This window comes from Notamacropus eugenii, chromosome 7, assembly GCF_028372415.1.
Source record: "Notamacropus eugenii isolate mMacEug1 chromosome 7, mMacEug1.pri_v2, whole genome shotgun sequence".
NCBI classification, from domain to species: Eukaryota; Metazoa; Chordata; class Mammalia; order Diprotodontia; family Macropodidae; genus Notamacropus; species Notamacropus eugenii.
The window spans coordinates 105,970,033-105,987,201 of record NC_092878.1 but is presented as its reverse complement, the minus strand read 5'-3'; the positions used below and the strand labels follow the sequence as shown (position 1 = coordinate 105,987,201).

At 40.3% G+C, this 17,169-nt stretch overlaps 1 protein-coding gene across 3 annotated transcripts in view; it reads left to right on the top strand.

Annotated features, from left to right (window-relative positions):
• Positions 1 to 908: 908 nt before the first annotated feature.
• Positions 909 to 17,169, top strand: part of FAT1 (FAT atypical cadherin 1) — a 167,876-nt gene continuing 151,615 nt past the window's right edge. For 2 of the 3 annotated variants that reach the window (XM_072625190.1, XM_072625188.1), the window contains exon 1: positions 909 to 1,462. The gene's annotated coding sequence lies outside the window, so the exon portion shown is untranslated. Of the gene's footprint in view, positions 1,463 to 4,266; positions 4,485 to 17,169 lie in introns of those variants that run through there. The other variant, XM_072625189.1, reaches the window with a different exon arrangement.

Sequence of the window (17,169 nt, the reverse complement as noted above, 5' to 3'; positions counted from 1 at the left end):
CCCTCTCAGATGTCACCTGTGCCGTCTCTTATCCCCAACAGTTGATGACTATTTTCCATGAGAACTCAAACAGTATTTGTTCTGCACTCTATTGATGAACTTAACGTTTATTATTTTAAATGAGTATCTATGCTTATGTCCTATCTCCAACCTCGATCATGTTTGTATCTCCTTAGAGAACAGGCAACTGCATATAGTCAGCACTTAATGCATGTGTGTTGAACTGAAACTGAAGATGAATTGGACATTTCTACTGTCTGTCTCTTACAAACCTAAGATTCTCTGTTCCTTGTGTGGATTTGTGCTGAGATATCAGCAAATTTCACTATAGATGAAGTGGAAGAAAAACAAAAAGGAGAAATCCATTTCCCCAAAGAAATAAACTCGGATGTATCTCCCGAGTATATTTTATAAAATGGCATTTGAAAGTAAAATAAAGGTAGGTGCTTTACTGCGAAGTCAGCTCGAGAAACAGCCTACAGACATAAAAGTATCTTAATCTGCAACCGAGTCAAAGTTGGGGGGGGGGGGTTAAAGGAGAAAGTCAATGACTAGCAAGCAATTCAGTACGCCAAGATTCTTATTCACGAACCTTGCAGGAATTGGACTAGCAACATGTTGCAGCTAATCCTCGGCTGCAGAGAGGAGGAAGACCATCACCTGCAGTCGCAGGCTTGAGAAACGGTGCCCTGGGGCTTGCTGAAAAAGGAGGGAGGCTCCCACTCAGGTGCTCCAGGGGCACCGCCAAGAGGAGAGAGGGAGTGTTGGAGGGGAGGAAAACAGAAGGCTTCCTCTGCTGATGAAGACCGGGAGAGACGGGGCAGGTAGGCAGGCAGGCAAGACAGACAGACAGCCATCCAGCTGCTGGCGCCACCGCTGCAGCCTCCACTGCTGTGGCCCGCACCGCTGGAGAATCCCAACTGTTCAGAGGTGTGGGGGAGGGAGGGAGGGAAAGAGAGAAGGAGGGGAGGTGACGTCACCAAATTCCCCACCCTAGTCCCTCCCCTTTCTCCCTTACCCCCCCAACCCCCCACCCCCTTTCCATTGAGCCAAGTCCAAGAGGGAGTGAGTGAGAAAGGAAGCCGGAGTCACTGATCCGCCGCAGCTCTCTGCTGCAACTCAACTCCACGCTCCGCACTCTTTGCCTGGACAAGTCCTGAACAACTTGGGTTTCCTCTCGTCCATTATTTGCTCCAGTTCTCTCTCTTTTCGTCTCCTTTTTCCTGCTCAACTTTTGAGATCGGCTCGAAGTCTTCGGCAATGCGGCTGCCTGGATGCGGGGAGCAGCAGCGGGTCTCATTTTCGTTGGGGAAATGCTGAAGAACGGAAGGAAAGGGAAAAGTTGGGACTTTCGACGGGGTTTTCTGGGCTTTGGGGTTTTTTCAATCAAACCGTGGGGAGGGTGGATTAACGGAGCTGTTAGAGACTTCTAAAGTGGAGCGTGGAGGCTTCTGCCGGCCTGGTGAGTACAATGTTTAATTCTTCTATTTTTCTGTTTCTTTTCTCTGTTTTTTTTTGCAGTTTAAAATGATCGCTGAATTTTAGAGACTATCTTCCTTCATTTATCCAAATGCACCAAAAAGTAGGTGCGCATTACCTACACCTAAGACACGTAGGTAAAAATGTGTACGAGTAGCTCTAAAATGCATAAAATACGGGACAATTAAAAAAAACTTGCAAAGATATGCTGCTTTTGCATTATTTTTGAGTGTAACTTGTTATAGAAATGGTGCCCTGGGAAGAACAAGGAAGGGGTACCAGGTGATATATTGGGATTCAGCGCCCTCTAGTAAATGCAGGCGGGTAAGGCGACTTCTTGCGGCTTTTCCTTGCGCAGACAGCAAACTTTGGTAGTGTCCCGACGCTCTGGGGACGTGGTGGAAGGCGGTCGCCCATCCTCTTGTCCACCAGTTTCCACCCCACCCTACCTCACCTGCTCGTCTCTACGCTATCTTCTTTATTCTTGTTTTCTAACCGCATTTGTGAGTCAGAGCAGGCTGGCTTTGGATGTAAAGCGGTGGTTGAGGGCTGAAGATGTAGGCACCTACTGGTATGACATCCCTCTTTTATCGTATTGTCAGAAACTACTTAACTCTACGTTTCAAAGACAAGCTTGGGGACTTAATGGGATTATTTTGATCCCTAGGTCTCAAATGTTGGGATTTTGGTGATAGATAAAACCACCCCTGATTGATCCTCCTGGCGTTTGGGATAACGGATCAATTCAAAATACCCAAACGTGGCAGCGCCAATGTCTATAAAATGTGCCGCTCTGTAATTTCTGGCTTTACCTCATTTCCTGGGGATGATGACCCCTAAACCCTGCCGGGCAATCTGGTTTCTTTGGTAGCTTGGCAAATAGGAATTCCCAAGCAAAATGTTTCACTCTGATTATGCGCCATTATTTATGAATAAATAGCAGTTACTCCAAGGAATTCTTTGGGATCATTGATCTTACCAGTGCTTCTTTGCTATTTACCGAGAGTATTGGGGAGGCGGGTGCAGCATTCAGTTTCGAAACTGAGAATTGTGATTGTAATTTGTACATGCTGTTTAATGCTGCAACAAACACATTGGCTTTCTTTCAGTCAGGTATCCTATGTTTGTGGTCTGGTATATAAATCAAATTGATCTGGAGAGGTTTGTTCAGAGGAGCCACGGTTAAATCTGTATAATAGTGGTGAGAGACTGTGTGTGTGTGTGTCTGTGTATGTATGTGTCTGTGTGCTTGCGTGCTCTCTCCAGTGCGATCACAAGTGGTGGGTTACTAGTGGCTGAGGAAAATGCAGTGTTCAGTTTAATGCCATAAACATTCTGGACTTCTCATATTTTCCCCTTTCCCACAAATCTACATTCTTAGTCTACCGTGTTAAGGTCATTGAGGAGACGGTGACTGGATGGATAAACTTTGAACCGGGGAACCTGCCTTTCTTATACAGGGAAATATTCTTGCCTCCTCTTCCAGCCTGCGGTAGGGTTCTCTTCCTTAAAGCCCTCTTTCTCCCCAGCTCTCTCCTAGAGAAACCAATCTTCTTTGTCCTTACCACGGTGGGTAGATGTTCCCTAACTTTCTGAAATAAGCCTTACCCTCCTTTGAGAGACCCCATCCATACATCCATAATTGTTCAGTCTTCCAACATTAATAGAATAATAACTGGAAAAGGACCTGAGAAATACTAGCCCAACATCTTCATTTTAGAGATGGGGAAACTGAGTCTCAAAGACTGGTTTGAGATACATCTACTTCTGATAGAACGCATTGGGAAATATTTCTTCTGTAAAAGATGGGATTACGAATATGAAGGAACACTGTGAAGTATAACTGCAGCATTCTGTGAGCTAGAATGAAGTTACTGGAGTTGAGAATCATCCGAGACCTCTCTATTCTCGGTGGACTTCCTAGTCGCTATCTTTTAGCTTCCGGTTGGATTTTCATATTTTTCTGGTGTCTCTGATTGTCACTGTCTCCGTTTCTTTACCTTTCCCCCTCTCTTCTCTTCCTCCCTCTTCTTCTGCTCCTGTCCCTGCCGCTCTTATGCCTCACCTCCTCTTCACTTACCCCTCCATCCCCCCAAACCCATACCCTTCCCCCCTCCCCCCGCCTTGAATTTTAAACGACGCGCTGGCTTTGATTGCTGTCTTGGACTTGTGAAGTTGATGTTTTTCCTTAAATATTTGGCTTGGTTAGGTCCTCGCTTGGCTGTTGAGCGCTTCAGTTTGCCCTCGTGGTAGGTTTAGGCAAATTTGAATCTAGGCTTTATCCTAAACTACCATTTCCCCCACTCGGAGCACTATTTGATTCTAGTTTGTGTGGAAGAATCTGCTACATTTATAAAACGATGGACTTGTAAGTTTGAAGAGAAGGGTAGAGACGTCTGATTTGTAGACTTTATCGGTTGGAGAATTGCAAACGTAGAAAGGACCCATAGAAGGCTTTCCTTCCTTAAGACTAGTTTAAAATTTCCCAGACAAAAATACTGGTGTGCATTTTAAATTGTTTGTTAAAGTCCAACCAGTATTACGGCATTCAAAACCGTTCTTAGGAGGGTGGATTAAAAAAAGAGAAAGCCCCTAAATGCTTGCTTGTCCCTTCCCCCTAGTGAATGTGTTTCTATAAAAGCAAGAGCGTGGATCTTTGATCTGCAGGGTATAATCATTTAGGAGCCATATGGTTCAGAGTCCCGGAGTCTGGGAAAGTGTGTGGTTTAATTTTTTTTCATGCCACAGAAACGAGCGCCGGCACGCGTGTAAGTTGCAGCAGGCGGAGGGATCTCCCTCCGGCACCTCGAGAGCGTGAGAGGGCTCCCGGGCTCCTGAGAGAGTGGCGACGACTGCGAGTCGAGGGAGCCTGGGGGAGCTGGTGGGGAACAGCGAGGGGAAGAAAGGGGGACGGGCTGGCTGGGACCGACGGAGACCATGCCAGACCGCGACCGCCTGGCTGGGTTCCGCAGCAGACCTTGCCCTGGCATCACGGCAGCCTGAAGGTGAGCCGAGGAGGGCTGGGGGTCCCTGGGCTGCTGCTGCAAACTTTCCAGGAAAGTTGGTCCGGAGCATTCTCCGGAATGGAGGCGGAGGGCGCGAGAAGGGAGCTGGAGCCTGCGCCCGGGAGACCTTCTGTGCGCCCGCCCGCCCTCGCGGCTGCTGCCCCCGGAGCCGGACCCCAAGAACTAGGGTTACGGGGGAGGGAATGGAGCGACGCGGAGGCTCTGCCTGCGGAAAGTTGAAAGGGGGGAAGGAACCCCGGAATGAGCCTTGGCCAGAGAGTGGGGAGCCGGGAACCCCCACCTCGGCTAGGCTTTGGACCGCTTCTCCCTGCTCTGGGGAATGCCCACTGGCCAGGGTGGGTAGATAGAGGCACGCAGGGAGAAATAAGGGGAGAGAGAGTGAGTGTGTGTGCGTGCGTGCGTGCGTGTGTGTGTTAAACTTTGTAGTAAATGATGTACAATGAAACAAGCAGATCCCCCAAAGAGCAGTAGATATCGATATTACAATGTACATGAAATTCACGCGAAGACAACAAATGTTACCTAGAGTAGAGTGGGTGGGAAGGGGGGGTAGGAGTGCAGCGGGGGTGGGAAGGGGGCTTACAGGTAGGATGCTCTCTGTGGCGGCTGCTGCGGAGACAGAGCTATTGTCCTGGAGCCTCCACTGAGTGAAATCAAAGCCCTGGAGACTGAAAGATCGCTTTCCAATCCGAGCCTTGCGAGGAGCTGCTGCTACCTGCCCCCCTCCCCCATTCCCCCAAGCTGTTCTCTCTTAAAAGTTCACTTCTTGCCGGTAGAAATTGGGCATCCCGGGAGACACACACACACACACACACACACACACACACACACACACACACACACACACACACACACACACACACACACACACACACACACACACACACACACACACACACACACACACTCTCTCTCTCTCTCTCTCTCTCTCTCTCTCTCTCTCTCTCTCTCTCTCTCTCTCTCTCTCTCTCTCTCTTTAAGTCTGCATCAATTTTTTTTTTTAGTTTCGTGTGTTCTGGTGGGTTGAAAAAACTTCTGTTGCTTAATGAATGTTAACTCCTCTTCCGGTTTAATTTAAAAAACAAAAACTAGCATTCTTTTAAGAGGAGAAGGGGAGCACGTAGTCCCGGGCAGAGAGAGGAAGGAGTTTGCAGTTCTCTCGGGCCAATGGCCACCCGGAGTTGTAGGTCCTTGAAAGCGGTGAGCGGTCCGAGTTTAGTTGGGAGCCTTGTAAATTGCACTGACCTGGTGGTTGGAAAAGCTGCGTGTTCTCAAATTGGGTAGTTTGGTCTCAACCTTTTGTGGGAGTGGGAACGTACCTGAAGTTATTTGTTTCAGGATTTCTTTGAAGGTTAACTTAGACTTTTCTTCTGGAGTCACCGGTGCTTTTCATGATGCTGATTGGTTTCCTCTCAGAATTAAGTTTTTTTTTTTTAAAGGAAAAGTTGTTTTCAGTGGAGGGTAGAAGGAGGAAAACTTTTCCAGTGCTTTCAGTACTGAGGAGCTATAGTACCCATAAATTCATTTTGCCTTGAGCTGGAAGAATGATGCAACTTTATAGGAAAAAAAATTAATTCATTTTCATGGAATGTGAATTTTTCTACTGACAGTAGAGTTCCGCCCGGGTTTAAGGATTGCATAGCCATTTTTTTTTTATTGTGGATATTATAATAAGAGACAGCATGTGGTAGAGGAAGGAGGGCAGAATTTGAAGTGAAAAAGGCATGGATCAATTCTCATCTTGACTCTGTGGAACCAGGATTGGACCAGGATTGGAGGCTTTACCCTTCAGTGACTCTATGCCTTTAATTAAGTTACTTAATCCAATACCTCACTTTACTCATCTGTAAAATGATAGGATAGAATAGGTGATTTATAAAGCCCTCTCTAACTCTTAAAATTTCTTAGAAGCTAATTAGGGAAGTTTGAGGCCATTTTACCCGTTGGTGTTTTAGAGAAAATACCGCTTAGCATCCTAGCTTTGTAGATAAGGTATTGGACTTGGCTTGGAATTAAGTTGCTCTGGATTTAGATTCTACCTTTGATACTTAGTATCTCTAGATTTTAGGACTTCATATAAAGTCTGTGAGCCTCATATTTCTTCACTTAGGGATGATAATACCTACCACACTAAATTCTTGTAAGCAGAGTCACTGTAAATTATTAGTGTTATTTAAATGTGAGATTTTTTTTCTTTGGATAGACTGCAATTGAGATTTCATTGATAAAGAAATCCCTAGGAACTAAGCTATCTTTAGTAATCACCACTTGCTCTATAATTTACAACCTCAGACACTTGCCCAGGGCCACCTAGCCAATCTGAGTCTTCCTGACAGAGGCCAACTCTAGCTATTTTACTGTTTCTCATCAGTTTATATGTTACATTGAGTTTTAATCTATCTTAAACTGCACTACATTAGACCCCTGTTTTCATCTACGGGTTTTTCCTCCAAGGATACAGACTACAGTTGCTTCAGAGTTCATTCAGTTGACAAGTTCATGGTTTCACATGGTCAAATTCATCATCTGATAGCCACCCTTCTAAAGTATGAGTCACCTGGCACTTAATTAGATGGATCCTCTAAAAATCAATTCACAGTCTGTTGGTCCTCCAGAATCTTTCCAGCTTGGAGAGGGCAGCCAGTAGCGATTCACTCTTCTACAATGATCTTTGAAATCTAAGAACCCTACATGACATAATGTCAATAGAACATTTATTTTGTCATTTAGTTGACAAGTCAAATAAAAATGTATTAAGTGCCTACTTTGTGTTATTAGAATAGGATTTTGGTGGAGAAAAATGAACAATTTAACATACACTTTTGGAATCAAGAATAATGAAATCCTGTCTCTATTTTGTCCAGACCCATGATTTAGGGAACTCTCCCTCTACTAATACAGATCTGACAGCTCATCTGTAATTTGTTTTCCGGAGTTGCCTGGGACAGCAACAGGTAAAACCATCAGCTCTGGGTCTTACAGCTAGTATGCATTCATTTAGCAAGTATCCTAAAGTGTATTCTGTGCACCATGGCTAGGTTCTGGGGAAACAATTAACAATGAAACATATCTGGCATCCTGAGCAGGACTTGTATTCAGATCTTCTGCCCTTCTAGACTGACTTATCTACTACAGCAGTGGTAGCAAACTCAAATAAAAAGTGGCCATGGGGACTTTCCTTAGAGATCTCTGCAGGCTGTATATTAAGCTTTTTTAAAGTATAATTAAAGTTTTTTTTAAGTATAATTAAATTTTGTTGTTGAAATTTTAAAATGATCATCTCTGTTAACATCTCTTAATTGTTTTACTTAGTTTAAAGATATAACATCTATCTTTTATTATATTTTTATTTATTTTGTTAAATGTTTCTCAGTTACTTTTTAATCTGGTTCTGTTGGTACATTGGAGTGTTGTGGGCCTCATGTTGCCACATATTTGATACCTCTTTGCTATACCATACTGTATTTATGTGTCATCCTTGTAATTTGATTTTAATAAAAATCCATATTTTTAAAGATTTATTAACATTGAAAAAAATATTAGAATTATCTACTGCAGTAGTAAATAACATGATTTTTACCTTGTGTAGGAAGTGAGGTGCTTAGTGAGATGAATTATTGTACATAAAGAATTACAAAATAACTCATGGAGTATCTTGTACAGTGCCTGCGGTAAACATTCTGTGAAGATTAGTTGACATATATATTGAACCTTTATCTAGATAGGTATGAAACAACCTGAACAAAGGCCACAAATCTTTAAACCGCACTGTGGAAAATAGTTAGAACTTGCTGTTCTTAGTCTATGTTCTTCTGCAACTCTCTAGTTTATGAATGTTAAACGACGCAATTAGTGTTTTTAATTTTATTCTTTAGCCTTATTTGGACTGTGCCTGTTATATAGGACTACTCCAGAATGAAGACATGATATGAAAACTGATGGGGACCTTAGAGGTCAAGTCCAACCCTTTCATTTTATAAAATATTGATATTATAATATGTAAAGAAACATATACAATATATAAACACATTATAGGATAATTATATATCATAAATTATTTAATATGTAAAAGATTATACATAATTATATCAAATATTGTATAATATGTAAAATACATTGTGTATTATATATTATCACATGTAACAAAATACATTATATATGACAGTTATATCATATATAAGAATTTAACATATAAACATATATATGTGTATGTGTATATACAGACACACATACAGACTTTATAAAGAATCTGAGTTGAAGAGGGCAGAGGAATATTTTGCCTAAGATCACATTTAGACCCTTATTTCTGCAGATCATTTAGTAGTGGTTTGATTGAGAGAGTTGATGAAGTGTTAGACTCAGAGTCAAGAGTTGAATAGTTCTGTCTTCTCACCAGTGGGGCAGATCTGAACCCAGAGCTGAGAGACACCTTAGAGATCACCTAGTTCATAGAATACTTGGATCACAGTTCTAGGCATGGAAGGTTTTTCTTCTCCCCTTCCTCCCATTTTACAGATGAGAAAGCTGAAGCCCAGAGAAATTAAGTGATTTGACTGAAGAGTCAAAGATAGTGAGGGGCAAACCAGGACTCCAACGAAGTGCCTCTGTTTTCAAATCGAGTACTCTTTCCAAGCTTCTAGAAAAGTCTTTGCTTTGCTACTTAATTACTGTCTCACTAGGTTGGTAGGTTGGTTTACAGTTTCTTCCTCTATAATGGGAATATTAATAACTGCATGATGTACTTCTTCAGGGTTGATCTTAAACCAGTATGTAAGTGTGAGCTATTATTATTGCTAATAATACAATAATATTCTTTTACTTGTCAAATATTACTGAAACTAAGGATAGAGTTTGGCCTTGAGATAGTTCAGGAGAAAGGGTTTTTTGGCCAAGTTATGCCAAGTGATGACTCCAAACTGTATTTTTTTTTCAACTTTAGTTAACTGAATAATTTGCATATGCAGCCTTTGGCACTGGGGAGAACAGAATCTGCTAAATTCTTGAAATATATATGTATATATATACATATATATTTCATAATTTCAGAGCAATAGAGAGGCAGCCTGTGGTGGTGGTCAGGAGAACCTGGATTCAAACTGTAGATCTGATGTAGTGCAGCTTTACTCTGGGCAGGTCATTCAATCAGTAAACATTTATTAAGTGCCTACTGTTTGCCAGGCACTGTGCTAAGTGCTCGGTACTTCTCTGTCTCAAGTAGCACTATGGCTCTAAGTTTTAGAGTAGATGCTGATTTCATGAGTAGAGGGAGATTATTTACACCAAAGACCAAAACAAAATCCCAAAACAGAAAAGACATTGTTCTCTTTGTCCAGTTGTCACGGGTATTTTCCTCTAGTGATAACATGCTCACCCGTTTGAGGAAATGTAATTTAGATTCTGTACTCTTTTTCCCCCGTTTTCTCCCATTTGAGTCTTGGATTTATGTATATCGCTGTTGTTTAGTTGTAAGACTTCAGATGTCTGTTGAGGTATGACCAAAGTAAGGAGAGAGATTCCACCAGCAGCTTCACATACACCCATACTTTAGAGTTTGCAAATGACAAAAATCACACATTGCTATTGTCAGGGAACAGAGATGCATATGTGGAAGTCTTTAGTTTCCAAATTAAGGCTCCATCTTTTGGAACCCAATTGTTTAGAACTCTGAATGTATTTCCCCATAAAAGCAATATTGTAAAATGGTGATTATTTTCCACAGCCATCCCATAATGCTGTATTGTTTCTAATGAAAATGGGAGAATGCAACAACTGCAATTTTTGCAATTCAATAGAACAGAAAAAAAAAAGAACCAAGCCTGTCTGAAATCCTACGCTATAGCACTGTTTGTAGTAGTGAAACATTTAAAAATAAGCCAAATGCACAAGAACAGGGGAATGGCTAAGCCAGCTGTTGTATATGAACAGTATACAGTATTATCTTAAAAGATCAACATGTGGAAGGTATTGGTACATGGAAATATTTAATAATCATTTTAAAAATTCCAACACAAAATAATATGTGTCTACTGATTTTTTTTTAAAAAACTAGGAAAATACATCAATAACCTTCCTTCTCCTAGAGCTTAATTCAGCTTAGTAACAATAAAATAAACTAAACACCACTGGGAATATCAAGATAAAATCATGTGTAGCTCCTCCTTCCTTAAAATTTTAGCCTCAGTGTTAATTAGGGATAATTTCTTTTTCTGTTTTGACTCTTCCCTCAAGAATTTTATAATCTAATGGGGGAGGAAATGAAGCATTTAAAGCACCACCTCTAATATTTTTGTATATTCATTTTTCTGCAGAGGACCAATGACATCACTGGGTGATGACTTGTGTGTGAATTGGGTTTAAGTGAGGCAGAGTAATATAAATCATAATATTACATAAATATCTATAAATTAGTTAAATGTAAAAGAAAAGTTAATTCAGAATGTTTTGGGAAATTGGAGGAAAGGAGATTACTTCCAGCTGAGGTTATCAGAGTGGCTTGCTGGAGGATGTAAGAGTTAAGTTGAACATTGAAGAATGAGAAGGATTTCTTTGTAGTGGTTGTTTCCTCCTATTTTGAGTATAAATTTACAGCATTTCAGCTACATTTATGGGTTGGTTGTAGAAATTAATCACTAAGAGTCCATTTCAGGTGTGCAGGAACCACAGTTGGTTGGGTGGGGGAACAGCTCAAGGCCAGGATTTCCTTGGGAGTGGAAAGAAAGGAAGTGATGAGGGAAAGATTGAACCAAATAATCCTTAGAATTGATGGACTGCACATTTTGATTGAAACATTGTTACTAGCTGCAAGGAAAAGTGGCCTTCAGGGGATGGTGGTATGGAGACATAAAGAGCAGCATCTCTCTCGCTAACCCATTCATTCTGCAGGTATTTGTACTGGGGGAATGAAGGAGATACACAGCTAAATAAGATATGATCTGCACTCTGTGGTCAGCTCAGTGTTGAGTACCCAAGATAAGACAGGAACTGTTCTAATTTGAGATAACAGTTGAATGAATGCCAAATGATTGTTACAGATAAGTGCGTGAGGGTTTCAGGGAGGGTAAGACCACATCTGTTTAGGATGATCACAGTGTTTCATACAGAAAATAAGCCTTGAAGGATGGGTAGGATTTTTAGCAAAAATGGACCAGGGCATTGTAGACAAAAGAAAGGAATGGCAAAGTGGTGGAAGTGAGAAAATTCAGGACATTTTTTGGAGTTTTGGGGCAGACCAGTCTGGCTAGAGTAGATAGCTTTTCTCTTACAAGGGAGTAAGAAATAAGAGATAAGCCTGGAAAGGTAGTTTGGAGCCAGACTGCAGAGGATCTCAAATGATCCTAGTCAGACAAGAAAAACAACCAGAAAATGCCGTCCCTTGACCTTGGTGTTCTCTCCCTATAGTATTTGATAAGGTGGTTAGAAATTCTTGATCTTGTTTCCTCCTCTGGCATCTGTGGCACCTCCTAGTTTCCCTGATGGACTGTTTGACGTCTTCTCGTTTTGTAAACAAGAATGTTTCCCTAGGTTTTGACCCTTGCCCTGCTTTCTGCCTTTTCCCTTGGTGATCTCATCAGCCTCTCTGGCTTTCAGTTTATGATGTCTATGCAGATGACTCCCAAACTTTTAAGTCCACCCCCAACTTTTTTTTTAAAAGAATTTCACTCCTGTAATTCTTGTTGATCTCTTATCTATCTGCATATCTCACCAGCCCAGCCAACTCAGCCTGTTCCCAAGTATGAGCAACTTCTTAACTGCTCATCTCTTCCCTAAAATCTGTTCCACACCTTTAACTTCCCTTTCTCTTGGATGGAATGATGAGTGGTCTCGATGATGATGACAGCGATTATAAGTATTTGTAGGTATTTATATAGTTCACATAAATATGTACATTATTATGTTATGTTATATTATATATTGCTAACCCTAATATAATTGTATATTGTATAATATTAATATATATTGTATATAACATATTATATGTAATTTATCTATATAACATATATGATGGATATTTATATAATACCTACTATATGGTAGGCACTGTGCGAAACATTTTACAAATATTATTTGATTTAACCCTCAGAATAACCCTGGGGGGTAGTCACTATTATTACCCTCATTTTATGGTTGAGGAAACTGAGGCAAATGGGTTAAGTGACTTGCCCAAGGTCACATAGCCAATAGGTGTCTGAGGCTGGGTTTGAAATTGGATTTTCCTGACTCCGGGCATAGTGTACCCAGAAACTTAGGCAAGAGATTGGGTTGGAGATAAAGGATTTGGGATTCACTTACATAGAAGGGAATTTTTTTCGTCCTTTGTTATCCAAGAGGACCATGACATCAGGAAGATGATGCTGTGACATGCAAATGAATCGGAGTTAAGTGAGGGAGGGCTATGCAGAGTCACCAACCTCAGTTTCTCCTAGTCATATGGGTCCAGTGGCCAGATATGGATCAGGACGACTAGAGATGGAGAAGGTTGTAGTTAACTTTGGGACGTGGATAAAAATTGTAAGGGAATTAATACATGGAGAGAAAAGGTCTTAGGGACAGTTTTATAATAGGAGGCAAAGGGAGAACAGAGAGTTAGCAACTGAGACATAGCAAGAGAACCTGGAGAATAAAGTAGCATAGAAGTTGATGAAGAGAAAGTACTGAGTCAATTCTGCAAAGGTTTAAGAGGATGAGAACTGATAACAAGTCAGAGAACAGGCGCTCTCCAGAAAGCAACAATGTAAAGCTTTTTCTTGTTTCTCCTGTATTAGAAGGACATTAAAATGGGTCATACTAACCTCTAGTAACCTCTAGTTACAGGAATACAACCGTGTAACTTGGTCATTCAACAATAATATACAATAGAAGTCTATATTACATCTCTTAATGATACATATAAGTGTATATGAACATATACACATGTGTATGTATATATAACATATATACATACGTGTGTGTGTGTGTGTGTGTGTGTGTGTGTGTGTGTGTGAAATGGTGAGAGGCAGCTATAGTGGAGAGCATTCCAGTCTCAAAGCAAGGAGGACTGATCTGGGTTCCAGTCATGCTTCTCACAGATGCTTGCTGTGTAACACTAGGCAAGTCATTAAATCTCTTTGTATTCTTGGCTATTCTCTAAGACTGTAAGTTGTAGAGAAAGTACTGACCTGATCTGATAAAAGGATTTTTCTTATCCAGAGCTCCCTATAACAGTGAAACTGCAGATCTTGGCCCTTTATGGAAATAGTAGTCATTTTAACTTTGAATTCATGTTTAGTCCCATGTATATATCCCTGTCGGACCCTATGATGACGCTTTTGAATTTTATAGTATAGTAAAAGTTTAGCAGTTTTTTCCTCAATTATCTTAAAAATCTTTAGAATTGGTTAGCAGACATTTTTAAAAGTTCGAAAGGAAAAATTTGCACTTTTTTACATTGTATATTATATTTGTGAATAATTAATATAAGAACTGGGGCATAGGAAAGAGAACAGTAGGTTAGAAGATATGAAGGTGTTTCTAGTTCAAGCTTTAGTAATTTTGTATGCACAAGAATGGAAGTCCAATATTTTTTTCCCCTTTAATACAAAATCTAGAGTTGATTAATAGCATATGTAAAATACTTTGAACTTGGTGATAAATATACAAAGCACAGTATTAAGGCAATATGCAAAATCAAGTTCCCAAGAATTTAGCAAAGTTCTTTCTCTTCTGTATAAAATGTGCAGAATTTTGAATTTGAAAGGTTTAAATTTAAATATTAAAGTTTATGCTAAGCCTGCCTAGATCTGGGACTATTTCTGTTTACTGAAGATTAGTCTCTTAATAGTTGATTAGAGTTTTGTGTACAGAAGTCTTTATGGCAAATGAATATATGTATATTAATATTCAATTTCTATTAGAATTTAATGTTTGAACCTAAGGCTATCTTCTCAAGAGGTTGAATTAAGTAAACAATCTTTATTTGGCTTTGTTGAATGGTAAATGGCAAGAAATCCTAAACTTATTGAGCCCTCAAGATGTTGTTATGTTTGAAATATCAAAGTATACAGCTCCAGCTGAAATATTTTTGGCATTTGTTTTGATAAGGATGAACTTTAGGTAATACGCTCTGTAATGAACTCTGATAAAGCATGGCATATGAATGCCATTCTCTCATTTTTTATGATTCTCTATTTTGTAGACTTCAAGTATAACAGTCTAGATATTAATCATTATAATTTTTATAGAACCTGAATTTACCACAGTGGTTACATGAGGCCACAAGACAAACAGAGACTTTTTTTTTTGCCAGGCAATTAGGTTTAAGTGACTTGCTCAGGGTCACCAGAGACTCTCAATAGAATTTAGTGAGTGAAGAAACAGCAATTGAGAGTTTATTCTGGTCACATGGACATTCAAGTCAAACATATAGGTATACTTTCTAGCAATTTAATTTAGTCACTTTTGTAAGTTAATTTCAGAATTTCAGACATACCTCAATTTCTGAATGATTGTGCTCCAAAAGTATCTTGGTAAATAAATAGTGTGGAAGTCAGAATATGTTTTCTCATGTGAGTAGTTGTATAAATCATGGGCTTTAGCTCATCTAGTCCAAACTTTCATTTTACAGACAGGGAAATTGAAGTTTGGAAACATTAATTGGCCCAGAATCACATAGCCAGTCACAGAGTCGTTCCATAGGATGGTAGGGTCACAGGTAATGTGGAGATGATCTGGTTGGATCTCCTTATTTACTGATCAGGAAAGTGAAAGGGGTAAAATGACTTGCCCCAAAGTCCCACTGGGCAGTGTAGAGCTGGGAACAGAACCCCTCTTTTTTTGATTTACAGATCCGCTCTTGCCCTCACTACTGCATTGACAACTAAGTTGAATTCCATAAAAAGTGTCACACCAACAGATTGGTGGTGAAGTCCCTAAGCTAGTCCATATTGTGGATGGATCTAACCACTACAATGGAATATAGGTTCCCAGTCTCTAGCTTAACTAAAACAGACACATCCTTCTCCTTTCTTACAGAAGTAAGGAAGCTCTGATGTTGGCTCCAGGGATCCCCTACAGCAGTGAGAGCTCCTGGTGTCATTGGGTGCTTTGGCTGCAGCAGCAGGGGTCTCTGGGTTGGGCCAGCAGCACCAGTAGCAGCCCTTAGGCAGTAGGGAAAAGCACTGTATAGGCTGGAGAGGTGACCTCCCAGACCCATCAAACTGTCAGGGAGTTGAGGAGTGACTTTGAAAGTAACCCTCACTGACAATCTCCTAAGAAATGGTAGGTCAAGTGTTGTAACCTAAAACAACTCCCCATAGAAAAGCTCCCCTTTAAAAGCCTTGTACTTTACAAAATACTCTGCCCTATAAGACATCTTATTTGCTTTAAGAATTTGAAAAAAGGTCATATTTAATTTTTTTTCTTCTATTGCTGACATTTTGCTCAACTCTAAGCTCTCTATGAGATGGGAAGCTGTGTCTCATCCCAAACTTGCACAGTTCTCTGCACACTGTTGGTGCTTAATATATGTTTAGAATTTTAATTGAATGAATAAAAATGACTGGAATCCTTTATGACAGCTTCTGGAACACAGTTCTAATGTGTTTTTGAATTGCACTGACTTTTAGTGCTATGGACACATTGAGATATTTATACATGCAATTTTAGGTGGAAATTGTCCACTCAGTTGTTTTCTTCATCTTGTTAAGGAGAAATGAGTGCTTTTAATGCCCTGACTCAAGTATGGAGTTTTTAATCTACATAAATGGTATTGCACGTTCTTTCAACTGCAGGTTATCCTCTATTTAGAGAGTCTTGCTGTCTTGAGGTAATTCTATCCAATTCTCTGGTCCATTTTCCCCGCTCCTGTGGAAATAACTAATGGAATAAACTTAGAGAATACAACCTTAAACACATAAATTATACCAAAAAATCATAATTTCAGCAAGACTTTTGAACATATCCTGAGATATTTCATTTACCTTCATTTACCTTTCACAAAAATCCAACCTTGACCTTCCCACTTAATTATTAATTTAGAAGAAGATTCTTGCCTTCTTTAGGCATCATGACCTTGTCCTGGTGGGTGGTGGGGTTTTTTTAGGGGGGGAGGTGGGAGAGAAGAAAAAAGAACTCAGTGAATGATAGGATTTGTTCTTTAAAAGAAGAAACATGTTGTCTTCCAAAATGTGTTGCCTTCCAGGAAGAACATCCTTGTATTTTTGAAAAGGCGTCCTGAAATAACCCCTGTCCCACCTGGGTGGTTCGTGGCTTTTCCACCACCTGAAACAACTTCCTGCTTTCTTCCCTTTGCTTTGTCTAAAATCTTAACTTTCTCCTAAGCCCCTGAGGGATGGTCTGCTCTCCTTTATGGGTCTTTGTGTCTTTGTCTCTGCCTTTCTCTAAATGAATCCTTATGTACCAGTGCCTGTCTCCCATTCATTTGACACGACTTTTATGTGGTTACTTTTTAAAAATGTGTGTACGAGCTTATCATAGTGCCTGAAACATAGTAGGCATTTACTACATGATTTTTCCACAAGTGAATAAATGCCTTGCCTCCCTAAACAGATGGTAAATATAGGTGAAATGTGTGTCTAACAGGTCTTTGGGTCCCCAGCTCCAAACACATTGCCTCCCACAATATTGATTGATGATAAGGAGCCTGGTGAACAGTAGCTTACTGTTGACT